The sequence below is a fragment of the Schistocerca serialis genome, chromosome 4 (assembly GCF_023864345.2).
Source record: "Schistocerca serialis cubense isolate TAMUIC-IGC-003099 chromosome 4, iqSchSeri2.2, whole genome shotgun sequence".
Taxonomy (NCBI): Eukaryota; Metazoa; Arthropoda; class Insecta; order Orthoptera; family Acrididae; genus Schistocerca; species Schistocerca serialis.
Window position 1 is genome coordinate 898,370,713 of NC_064641.1, and position 13,174 is coordinate 898,383,886.

The 13,174-nt window shown below is 40.6% G+C and overlaps 1 protein-coding gene across 1 annotated transcript in view; it reads left to right on the top strand.

The window, feature by feature from the left end:
* Nucleotides 1-13,174, top strand: part of LOC126473573 (probable tyrosyl-DNA phosphodiesterase) — a 99,176-nt gene that overhangs the window by 29,778 nt on the left and 56,224 nt on the right. The gene's annotated exons all lie outside the window — the stretch shown is intronic.

The following is a 13,174-nucleotide window of genomic DNA, read 5'->3' on the forward strand; positions in this document are numbered from 1 at the left end:
AGTGGCTCACCCTTTAAATTCAGTAGGGCTTACCAGTGAAGTGCTTGTCAGTGTGTAGAGACAATTCAGGACCTTTAATGTAATAGCCACACTCAGTTTCCAGGAGAAAGATGAATTTAATCAAAGTGTGCTAAAGAATATCACTGTTAAGAAAACAGAGAAAGTTAGATAACTAATTTACATCAGGTGGAGCGTGATGATGAGACCTGCAGTTGATTCCGTGAATACAAATGGAAAGAAGGTATCAAAATTCCATGTGAATCCTGCATGCAAATTGACAGATGAAAGATATGAGTTCAGGATGTGAAGGAGGGACAGAAAGAGTGTTATACTTTCAAATGCAGGAGACATTGGTAGAGAGTAAGATGCACCCAGAAATAGATATTTTTCAAGTTTAGTTGCATGGAATGGTCTCAAGTGACAAGTAGGTGCAGCAGAAAAAGATATAGCATTGAATTCTTTAAAGTGCAGAAGCATGCTTGCTACATCAAACTAGGTGTAATATCTTGTGGTGAGCTTATCATGGGTGTGAGAGAAGGGAATGCTGTACAGCTGTCAATCTGAAGTCCCGTTAGGGCAAGGTTATCTAAAGCGAGCAACTGTGCTAAGCTCTTCACAGACCAACACACAACAGCCTGAAGCCAAATTATAGATTCATCATTTAAAGCTGGTTGTTGAAACTTTGTGAGTATTCTCTGCCGGGTTAGTTTGTGTCTATCAAGTGTCTGCCAGTTCAGTTTCTTCAGCATATCTGTGACACTCTCCAATGGATCAAACAACTCTGTGACCATCCGTGATGCTCTCCCCCTCTGTATGCATTCAATACCCCCAGTTATTCCTATCTGATGTGGATCCCACACACATCAGCGGTATTGTAAAAGGAGTTGGGCGAGTGGTTTCTAAGCAGTCTCCTTCTCCTTCACATTTCCGTAGTATTCTACCAACATATGGAAGTTTGCCACCTGCTTTACTTAGGACTGAACTTATGTGATTGTTCCATTTCATATTCCTTCGAAGTGTTACACCCAGATATTTGTATGAGTTGATTGATTCTGCGGTGACTCATTGCTACTGTAGTCATAGGATACTACAATTTTTTTCATTTTGTGAAGCATACAAGTTTGTATTGCTGAACGGTTGAAGCAAATTACAATCTTTGCAACACTTTGAAACCTTGTCGAGATTGGCTGAATATTTGTGCAACTTTTTGAGACAGTAAATCATTATAGATAACTGCATCATCTGTTAGAAGTCTGATGTTACTATTAACATTGTCTGCAAGGTCATTAATACACAGCATGGAGAGCAGGGGTCCCACCACACTTCTCTGGGGCACACCCAAAGTTACTTCTACATCTGTCAATGACTCTTCATCCAAGATAACATGCTCCATCCTCCCTACCAAGAAATCATCATTCCAGCCTCAAATTTCACTCAATACCCCATAAAATCAAACTGTTAATATTAAGCATAAGTGTGGTACTGAGTCACATGTTTTCAGAAATGGAGAAATACTGCGTCTACCTGACTATCTTGATCTGTGGCTCTGAGAATGTCATTTGAGGAAAGTGCAACTTGGATTTCACACAGTCGATGTTTTCAGAATCGGCACTGCTTGGCGTGGAAAAGGTCATTCAGTTCACGATACCTCATTACGTTTGAGATCAGAATATGTTAGATTGTACAACAATTGCATGTCAAGGATATTTGAGAGTAGTTTTGTGGGTGACTTTTGTTTCCCCTCTTGTAGACTGGTTGACCTGTGCGTTCTTCCAACTACGGGGTATATTTTTTGTTTGCGGGATCTGTGGTAGATTGGGATTTAAAGAGGGCCTAACCCAGCTGTAACTTTGGTGTAGAATCTGAGCTTTATTCAGTTTTAACAATTTCAGCTGTTCCTAAACACCACTGACGTTAATATACATATCACTCATCTTTGCAGAGGTGTGAAAATTAAATTAGGGCAATACCACTGGATTTTCATTTGTAAAGAAACATTTGAAAACTGAATAAGGTGTTTCCTCTTTGTATTTACTACCCTCAATTTCAGTCTCTGCTTCGTCCATAAGTGGCAGGACACTATCTTTTTTACTACTAACAACCTTTATATATGACCAGAATTTTAGTTTTGTGAGAGATCCTGTGATAAAATTCCATTACAACAGTCTTTGAAGGACTCATGCATTTCCTTCTTGACAGCCAAATGCATGTCATTCATGATGCCTGTATGTATATAAACCCTGTGCTTTGTTTTACACCTGTTATCCAGTAGAAATTTCTTTACAGTGACTGTATGCCATCGAGTCTCCTCACTATCAATAACTGTTCTACTAAATACATATCTCCCAAGTACAGTATCAACTATTCCTCTAAACCTGAGCCTCATTTCTTATGCTCCTCTCCAGAGCTAATGTTTTGTGTTCCTTATTGAGATACAATACTACTAAATCACCTATGGCACTGTTGTGATCTAGCATGACAGGTACCATCTGAGCACCTTAGCCATTACACAGTTTATGCTGACGTTATCAGAATTACTGCCCAGCAGGAATTCGAATTATTTCATTTCCACATTGCTATCTGGAAAGGGTACCAAATTCCTAATACCTTCAGTTAGCACCAAATATGCTGAAAAGTGCACATAAGCCTCTCCTTACTTATTGTCTGCCTTAAGTGTTTGAGGTCCACAGTCAGCCCAGAGAAATGGTATTCATCCAGCCTTCACTAAAAGTCACTGACTGCTTCAATAACATTTTTAAATTACACAAACAGTGGTTCCGCATGGTGCCCGTTTCAATATAACCGAGGTAGTTGACATATTGGGGGATATCTTTATTTAATTGCCCCAGATGCCTTTTAAATATGGTCAAAATGCATGTGACCACAAAATGCAAACAATTGAATGTAGAAATAATACTTATTTTGTTTCCTTGTCAAGTGTCAATTGTAAATATGTGTCCACCAAACCGACCCACCAGCTGGAAGAGATCAGCAGTATGAACTGCATGTTTTGTAGCTTGCCTAACTTCGTCTTAATTGCTGTACACATGATACTGGTTCCACACTGCAAAAATGTGCTCGCACTGACAGCTTCAGAGGGTTGCAGGTCACAAAATATTTAGCACCAAGAATGTGCTTATAGGTTACACAAGAAAGTCTCTAAACTGTCAAATGGGACGTTATATCACATTACGTTAATGCAATCCGTATCTGGAAAACGAGCATTAAAGAGGTGGCCTATGCTGTAAACCTTTGTTGGTACTGGCAAAGCTACAACAAGAAATGATAGTGCTCTACAGCACAGCTGAATTGCCGTAGGACATCACTCACTGCTATGTTCTCTGGAGCAGTGGAGGACCAATGATCTATAGGACAGCATTAATTAATGATGCAAAGGCGTGTCAACTTATAACTCTAAGCCCTCTCCATTAGCATGGAGGGTGAGTATCAGCCTTGTCATAGTTTTGTCTGTTGACTCAAATACTGGCATTATGCTGTGCGCCGATTGAAATCAGTGCCTATGAAACAAGGTAAACAGTTACCATGTGCTTGGCTTTGTTGCAGGTGAAATACATTCCATCACAGTGTTGGTATCACTTATGGCTTTAAAGGTGATAAGTCTGGCCAAAATTACTGTAATCCATTGCATACTGTGTACTTCGATGAATGCCTGTTACCAGCTTAGTCGAGGGGCACCACCTTAAGTGTTTTGCCACACCAATAGTGTGTGAGCATTAGTGATCTACATTCCTAATGTCATTTTGTCATTGGCGACTACCATTCTAGGGAAGCTAATCTGCTGACGACTACTTTTCTAAATACTGTCATCTAATGTTACCTGGTATGAGTGATTCCAAATAGACCAATCATGAGCCCAGCATTTAAAAATTCATTGTCAGGTGAGGCCTTGTAAATCAGCTACCCAGACCATATGGGATTAGACTGCTTTTTGTGCCATTAACTGAGCTGGAATTGAGTGGCTGCAACATAAGTTTGGTGTGTAAACCGGATAGTCTACAAATATCAGTGAATGACAAGGTTTTGGCGGCTTTAATTTTGCATTAACTTGTACAAAACACTACTGGGAGACAACAACAATGCCCTCTGCCAATAGGGTCTTCAATGCCTGTTTCTTGACAATACACAAAAGAACTTTCCAACTCTTCCTCAGCTTGTCGAAACTTGCAGACAGGGGGAGATGGATCTTATGCTGCCACCAGTTGCTACTTCCAGGAGTATAATGGACTCTGCTAACAGTTGCTGCAGTTGACACTTTTCCTGCAGTTTTTCCTGTTCCTTTATTTAAAATTTCTGCTGCACAGTTACTTCCTCTTAATATTAGTTTTGACACCATGTTATTTGCTGCTGGTGTTGTTGATTCTGCTGTTTGTGTTCCAGAAATTTAAGTAACACTTCCTCCATAATGAAATAGTTAGAACGCGTATGTGATTGAGTATTCATTGCCAGTGTAGTATCCCACAGGATATCTCGGTTATCAGTTCATTATGCGAAGCACTGAAGAAAGCAGTATTGGCTGTATTTAGTCAGAAGTACTTTGGTGAAACGTGCTGCGCTGTTATTGTCACTTGTCACATTGTAGACTGCACGAGGAAAGTCCCTGTTGCCATCTTGTTGTGCTCTGTTGCCTTTGGTACACTATCCTGAGGAACTTTCCTAATTAATTCCTGTGTTCCTTTCCTCTTTTGCCAGATGAATGAACCTCTGCTCCCAAAAGCTTGTGACTTTGGACTAGCTGTGTATACCTGTATGTGCAAATGTTGGTAAGTAGAATTTTCTCTCTCAGCCTTATTGTAGTTTTATTTTGTTGTGCATCTCCCTATATTTATTTATTCAGGCATGTATAACAACAGAAGGATTAGTTGGCGTTTTCAGATTCACTTGCTAGATAGTAGTCACACGAAATCCAAGAGAATAATCCCACAAGAAAAATAAAGTTTTATTCATTATTCTTTCCTCAGTAGCAAAATCTCACATATACAAAACCATATCAGTAACAAATGGAATAACAAAAAGTCTTACATTCTAGTCAGTTGAACTGGCATTTCATAGAGTCTACCAACAGCAACAGCACTTGCTGCTGATCATATAGTTGTGACAATCTAGGCAATTGCAACATCCAGCAAACCTTGTAACCCTTCCATGGGCTGGTGGTGGTAGCCTTTATGCACAGGAATGATGAGAATGATACTTGATATAATGGTGTTGACCATCAAAACAATTAGCAAAAATGAAGTTTAACTATTCCACATTTGGTACAAATCTTCTTTAAATCCATTCTTAATAAAACAGAGAACATAAGAAAGAAAAAAATTACTTTGTGCTTTCTAATTTAACTGCTTCAGTTTTAGTGCTGCAAAATATGTAACTTTTATTACTACAAAATATTTTGCATTAGACTTGTACAGTCCTCAAAACCCTCAGACTGCAAGACTTTATAACTGGCATAACATCCAGCAGATTCACCATTGTATTCCAACATTGACAGCAACAGATACGGCTAGACCTGGGAGCCCCATCCATCCACTACGAGATGATTGTAGTGATGGGGAATCTTTGGTTGAGTATAAATTATAGAAGGAGTAAAGGTAGCAACTCACCCAGTAGGTGAAGCTGAGTGTCACTGATAAACATAGAAACAAGACTGTGAATGTTGCTAACTTGCCGATGAATGTTTGTTCAGAGCTTACAGTCCACATTCACATACACTTGTGTGGTTAATTGCATTGTACCAGCCCAGTGAAGCTGCAGTCAGTGTAGTCGACTGGTATCTGTGTGTGTGTGTGTGTGTGTGTGTGTGTGTGTGTGTGTGTGTGTGAGAGACAGAGAGAGAGAGAGATTTCTGTTTGTTGATAAGGATTATTATCTGCAGTGCATTGTGTGCCACAAAGTGTTCAGTTGAGCTAAGAATTGTGACATATGACTTCATTATATATCTTTACGTGGTTAGTTATGAAAAGCACATTCATATTATAGAAGGTCTAGAACTATGCTACAACAATTTGCCCACTGTAGCATACTTCACAGGTAACTAACGCTAAAGGGATCAAAAGTGATGTAGCAGTTCAGATAAGCTACAAAATTGCTCACAGTACAGCAGTAAGTAGCTAACTTTTTCCATTAGCGTCTCCTTAAAATTGTGTATGGTATCAGTTCAGAATGATAATATCCAAAGCAGCCAGAGAGGGTTGAAGATCATTGTCTGTGAAAGCAAATAATGTATTGTTATATTTGGGATGTGGTAGTAGATTTGGAGAGACAGCTCTGGGAGAAAGGCCTAAGGCTTTCACGTTTTTCCTCTTATTTGACGAAACAGCTCAGTTGTTTCCAACTGTGTACTGATTTTCAGTATTTGTGTGTGATTTGGAGCTGCAAGTAATTGAGGAACTACTGGATGTAGTACTGCTCAATTACACATCACTACAGGTTTTTTGAAGCTGTTTGTGAATGAGTGGAAAGCATGATTGTCCAAGTGGGAAACACTATTCTGTAGCCATAGACAGTGCACAACATATGGTTTGGCATCAGCAGAACTTTCTCTCGTTTAGAAAATAAAGCTCCAACATAAATTCTGGAAGGACATTATCATTGTTCATTGCTTCATTTCTGTGTACAGAAACAATAGAAAACTGTCATGAAATATTTAAATTTTATGCTATGCAGCTTTTAGATTCCCGACTGTTAAAGGATTTCTGAAAGTCATAAAGCAGAATATTATTGGGAAATAATGTACCCCAGTGCTGTGCAACAGCTTAGTCAAGAAGAAATTCTTTGTCTTCCTTTAGCACCCATGCAAAACATTGCTCTCTCTTTTCTTGAAATGAATTGGGAATGATGCAGTGTGTGAGTGCGCCAAATCGGGTTTACCATTGCTAGTAGACATAATAGTGCATCTGATCATTTCGAATAAGTTACTGCATGACATTCCTTTTTGATCTGAGAAAGAAATTAGTTAGTGTTCCTTTTTCAGTTTCAACCATGTATGTATTATGATCAGCCAAGTTGTAAGTGATAGACTTGCGGAATACAACTTTCCTTTAGGACAGATATTTCAACAATCTAAATGTGTCACATTGGCATCATTCATTACATAAAGATACACGTCTCAAGCTACACAAAATTGCAGAATAAATTATTTATTTTTGTGTCTATATACTGTTGGGAGCAGCTTTTCTCAGCAATGGAAAGAATAAAAATCTAGGTAAGATTTGTTCTTAAAGACACAACAATGAACAGATTACTCCACATGAATACTGAAAATGCATTGACAACTTAAGTTCAGACATGCAGTATCTATATAATATACTTTTGACAGAATTATTTGTGTATATTTCCTATACTTCTCATTCCTTCAACATGGAATCACATTCAAAAAACTTTGTCTGTAATTGTCTGAGAAATATCAGTTGCAGTCACCAACCTCTTAGGTGCTTCTGTGCTGTGCCAATGCATTTGCTTGATCACTGTGAATGGCAATGCTGTCCTGAGCAGGGAACATGCCACAACTGCCTTAGAAATTTGCAGCTTGGAACAGCCTGGACTCAGGGGGCTCCAGGAGATAGCTAGAGAATTGCTAGTTGTATCCTCTGTATTGCAGCAATAGTTCAGGGGTGCTGAAGTAACAGAGCTGGTAACTGAAATAAAACTGCCAGAGTAAATCCTGACACTACCCTAGCTTTTGGAACTAATACCTCCTTCCTCATAAAGGAGAGAGAGAGGGTTGGTTGAAGAAGGTTAATACTGAAGGGCTGGTCACTTAGTATGAGACGGGTGGGTCTCTCTGAGTGTCCCACCCTTTCTTTCGAACCTTTCTCAACCTGACCCTCTCCTCTGTGAGGAAAGAACTATTAGTTTGAAAACTGGGATAGGTGAATATAAAAATAAATGTGACATTACCAGCAGTTCTGATATTTCAGTTTGTGAAAGTAATTATTGGCCAGCAATTCTGTTTTTGTAATTTTTTCAAGTGAATTACTTTCCATACAAGGCAGAAAACATTACTCTTAATCAAAACAGCTTTCAGCTGGGTGAATGCTCACCACATCATCAGCTTCCTTTATTGGGGAGGTAATGCATGCAGTGAGAAATTCACCACTGCTTGGTAATGTATCGGTTTACACGGGCAGAGGACAGTTTCTTAAACCCTAATCTTTCTTCCAGCCTTTTCATTACACTGGATGAGAATCTGCATGACAGTCCTGAATTGGACACTGATTACATTGCAGTAAGGCTCTGAGTCATAACCTGTCAACTGAATAAACAAGAGCACAAGGCTTTACCCCCCCCCTGAACCATGGACCTTGCCGTTGGTGGGGAGGCTTGTGTGCCTCAGCGATACAGATGGCCGTACCGTAGGTGCAACCACAATGGAGGGGTATCTGTTGAGAGGCCACACAAACGTGTGGTTCCTGAAGAGGGGCAGCACCCTTTTCAGTAGTTGCAGGGGCAACAGTCTGGATGATTGACTGATCTGGCCTTGTAACACTAACCAAAACGGCCTTGCTTTGCTGGTACTGCGAACGGCTGAAAGCAAGGGGAAACTACAGCCATAATTTTTCCCGTGGGCATGCAGCTTTACTGTATGGTTAAATGATGATGGCGTCCCATTGGGTAAAATATTCCGGAGGTAAAATAGTCCCACGTTCGGATCTCCGGGTGGGGACTACTCAAGAGGACACCGTTATCAGGAGAAAGAAAACTGGCATTCTACGGATCGGAGCATGGAATGTCAGATCCCTTAATCAGGCTGGTTGGTTAGAAAATTTAAAAACGGAAATGGATAGGTTAAAGTTAGATATAGTGGGAATTAGTGAAGTTCGGTGGCAGGAGGAACAAGACTTTTGGTCAGGTGAATACAGGGTTATAAATACAAAATCAAATAGGGGTAATACAGGAGTAGGTTTAATAATGAATAAAAAAAATAGGAGTGCGGGTAAGCTACTACAAACAGCATAGTGAATGCATTATTGTGGCCAAGATAGACACGAAGCCCACACCTATCACAGTAGTACAAGTTTATATGCCAACTAGCTCTGCAGATGATGAAGAAATTGATGAAATGTATGATGAGATAAAAGAAATTATTCAGGTAGTGAAGGGAGAAGAAAATTTAATAGTCATGGGTGACTGGAATTCGAGAGTAGGAAAAGGGAGAGAAGGAAACATAGTAGGTGAATATGGATTGGGGGAAAGAAATGAAAGAGGAAGCCGCCTTGTAGAATTTTGCACAGTGCATAGCTTAATCATAGCTAACACTTGGTTCAAGAATCATAAAAGAAGGTTGTACACATGGAAGAATCCTGGAAATACTAGAACGTATCAGATAGATTATATAATGGTAAAAAAGAGATTTAGGAACCAGGTATTAAATTGTAAGACATTTCCAGGGGCAGATGTGGACTCTGACCACAATCTATTGGTTATGAACTGTAGATTAAAACTCAAGAAACTGCAGAAAGGTGGGAATTTAAGGAGATGGGACCTGGACAAACTGATTAAACCAGAGGTTGTACAAAGTTTCAGGGAGAGCATAAGGGAACAATTGACAGGAATGGGGGAAAGAAATACAGTAGAAGAAGAATGGGTAGCTTTGAGGGATGAAATAGTGAAAGCAGCAGAGGATCAAATAGGTAAAAAGACAAGGGCTAGTAGAAACCCTTGGGTAACAGAAGAGATATTGAAATTAATTGATGAAAGGAGAAAATATAAAAATGCAGTAAATGAAGCAGGCAAAAAGGAATACAAACGTCCCAAAAATGAGGTAGACAGGAAGTGCAAAATGGCTAAGCAGGGATGGCTAGAGGACAAATGTAAGGATGTAGAGACTTATCTCACTAGGGGTAAGATAGATACTGCCTACAGGAAAATTAAAGAGACCTTTGGAGAAAAGAAAACCACTTGTATGAATATCAAGAGCTCAGATGGAAACCCAGTTCTAAGCAAAGAAGGGAAAGCAGAAAGGTGGAAGGAGCATATAGAGGGTCTATACAAGGGCAACGTACTTGAGGGCAATATTCTGGAAAAGGAAGAGAGTGTAGACGAAGACAAAATGGGATACAATACTGCGTGAAGAGTTTGACACAGCACTGAAAGACCTGAGTCGAAACAAGGCCCCGGGAGTAGACAACATTCCATTAGAACTACTGACAGCCTTGGGAGAGCCAGTCCTGACAAAACTCTACCATCTGGTGAGCAAGATTTATGAGACAGGCGAAATACCCTCATACTTCAAGAAGAATATAATAATTCCAATCCCAAAAAAAGCAGGTGTTGACAGATGTCAAAATTACCGAACTAACAGTTTAATAAGTCACAGCTGCAAAATACTAGCGCGAATTCTTTACAAACTAATGGAAAAACTGATAGAAGCCGACCTTAGGGAAGATCAGTTTGGATTCCGTAGAAATATTGGAACACGTGAGGCAATACTGACCTTACGACTTATCTTAGAAGAAAGATTAAGGAAAGGCAAACCTACATTTCTAGCATTTGTAGACTTAGAGAAAGCTTTTGACAATGTTGACTGGAATACTCTCTTTCAAAGTCTGAAGGTGGCAGGGGTAAAATACAGGGGGCGAAAGGCTATTTACAATTTGTACAGAAAGCAGATGGCAGTTATAAGAGTCGAGGGGTATGAAAGGGAAGCAGTGGTTGGGAAGGGAGTGAGACAGGGTTGTAGCCTGTCCCCGATGTTATTCAATCTGTATATTGAGCAAGCAGTAAAGGAAACAAAAGAAAAATTCGGAGTTGGTATTAAAATTGATGGAGAAGAAATAAAAACTTTGAGGTTTGGCGATGACATTGTAATTCTGTCAGAGACAGCAAAGGACCTGGTAGAGCAGTTGAATGGAATGGACAGTGTCTTGAAAGGAGGATATAAGATGAACATCAACAAAAGCAAAACCAGGATAATGGAATGTAGTCGAATTAAGTCAGGTGATGCTGAGGGAATTAGATTAGGAAATGAGACACTTAAAGTAGTAAAGGAGTTTTGCTATTAGGGGAGCAAAATAACTGATGATGGTCGAAGTAGAGAGGATATAAAATGTAGATTGGCAGTGGCAAGGAAAGCGTTTCTGAAGAAGAGAAATTTTTAACATCAAGTATAGATTTAAGTGTCAGGAAGTCGTTTCTGAAAGTATTTGTACGGAGTGTAGCCATGTATGGAAGTGAAACATGGACGATAAATAGTTTGGACAAGAAGAGAATAGAAGCTTTTGAAATGTGGTGCTACAAAAGAATGCTGAAGATTAGATGGGTAGATCACATAACTGATGAGGAGGTATTGAATAGAATTGGGGAGAAGAGGAGTTTATGGCACAACTTGACAAGAAAAAGGGACTGGTTGGTAGGACATGTTCTGAGGCACCAAGGGATCACAAATTTAGCATTGGAGGGCAGTGTGGAGGGTAGAAATCGTAGAGGGAGACCAAGGGATGAATACACTATGCAGATTCAGAAGGATGTAGGTTTCAGTAAGTACTGGGAGATGAAGAAGCTTGCACAGGATAGAGTAGTGTGGAGAGCTGCATCAAACCAGTCTCAGGACTGAAGACCGCAACAACAACAACAAGGCTTTAATATTATAATTTTATGTTGTAGTTCATTGTTTTCCATGTGTAATGTCAGTTTGACACCTGTAGTGTTACATACAGTTGTTGAACAAAAAAAATGTGAACACATTTATATAGATCCTCATTTTCAGAGACTGTGTTCTTACTTATAAGAACTGATCTCATCTACTGTTTTCTCCCTTGTATTACAGAATTTCTGAAATTGTTTTCACTTTTGTTATAATATATTAATTGTCTGACTTGGTAGATTTCCAGCATACTCAAATTGGTTCATGAGAACAGCTTTATACTGTAGTAACCAAGTAATACACGAAACCGATCCAGTAATTCATGAAACAGATCCAAGTAACACAAATATGACTTCATTCATAAACCTCTGATCAGTAGCAGAGATAAGCTTCTCGTAACTACACAGGATAACTGATGTGAGCTCTACAAACTAGAAGAACATAGAGACAGTCATTCAGTGCTGCTCCACATGTGTATTGGTGTGAGTTGCTGGTAGGTAGCATGGCATAGACCATGCCATTTGCACACTTCCTATAGGTGGCCTCTAGTGGCCAGCCTGCACTAATACAGTTGGCGGTTCATTTGAGTACACACACATGATGACGCTATACTCAGCGGTGCTCTCTCTATCTCTCTCTCTCTCTCTCTCTCTCTCTCTCTCTCTCTCTTACACACACACACACACACACACACACACACACACACACACACACACACTCACTAGTAGCAGGATACAGCTCCCTCATGCGAAATGGGCACCCGCACAATGGATCACAGGGAGTCACAGGCACGCCCAAGGTCAGTGGGCCCACGTGGCACCTGACAACAGCACTGGGATGCAATCGCCATCTCTGTGTCGTTATGAGCTGACAGGTCCCAAATGCGGAGGAGACTGGGTTGGACCCACCGGGGATGATGGCTGAGGCGCTGATGGCTGAGGCGATGATGGCTGAGGCGCTGATGACGAGGGGGCCGGTGGAGGTGGCCCAGCTAGAACAGCAGACTGCGGCAACAGACCTGAGGCCGAAGATGGACTGGTGTCCAGTGTTGGGAAGCTGGGACCCCAAGGTGCTGCACATGAGGCTGCAGTCCATGGGACAGGAGCACCTCCACACACAGTTTGGACAGACATCACGAAGATGCCATCCCAGCCAGTGAACAACACTGGCCAGTATCCACTTAGGCTGGCAACCAAACTCTGCCCCCACTGGCAATCCCAGCAAGAAGCAGCTAGACGAATCCGACCACGCAGGTACGGCGCAGGCCACAGGATGGGGAGCAGCCCATGTGGCAGCCAGCTGCGAAGCAACTGGGCTGGGCTCCCTTCCCCCATACGCATGAAGTGAGAGGTGGTCAGAAAATGCAGAAGGGCACAGTATGGCGAAGGATTCACAACAAACTTTTTCATTTGGGACTTGAATGTAAGCACTAGTCTCACCATTTGATTGAGGGTGAAATGGCAGAACCGTAATATGACGAATGTCGTCATGGTAATAAAATAATTGAAAGGTGTGAGAAATGAACTGGGGCCCATTATTAGAAACTTATAAAGTACAAGTCAACCCCTCAACAGA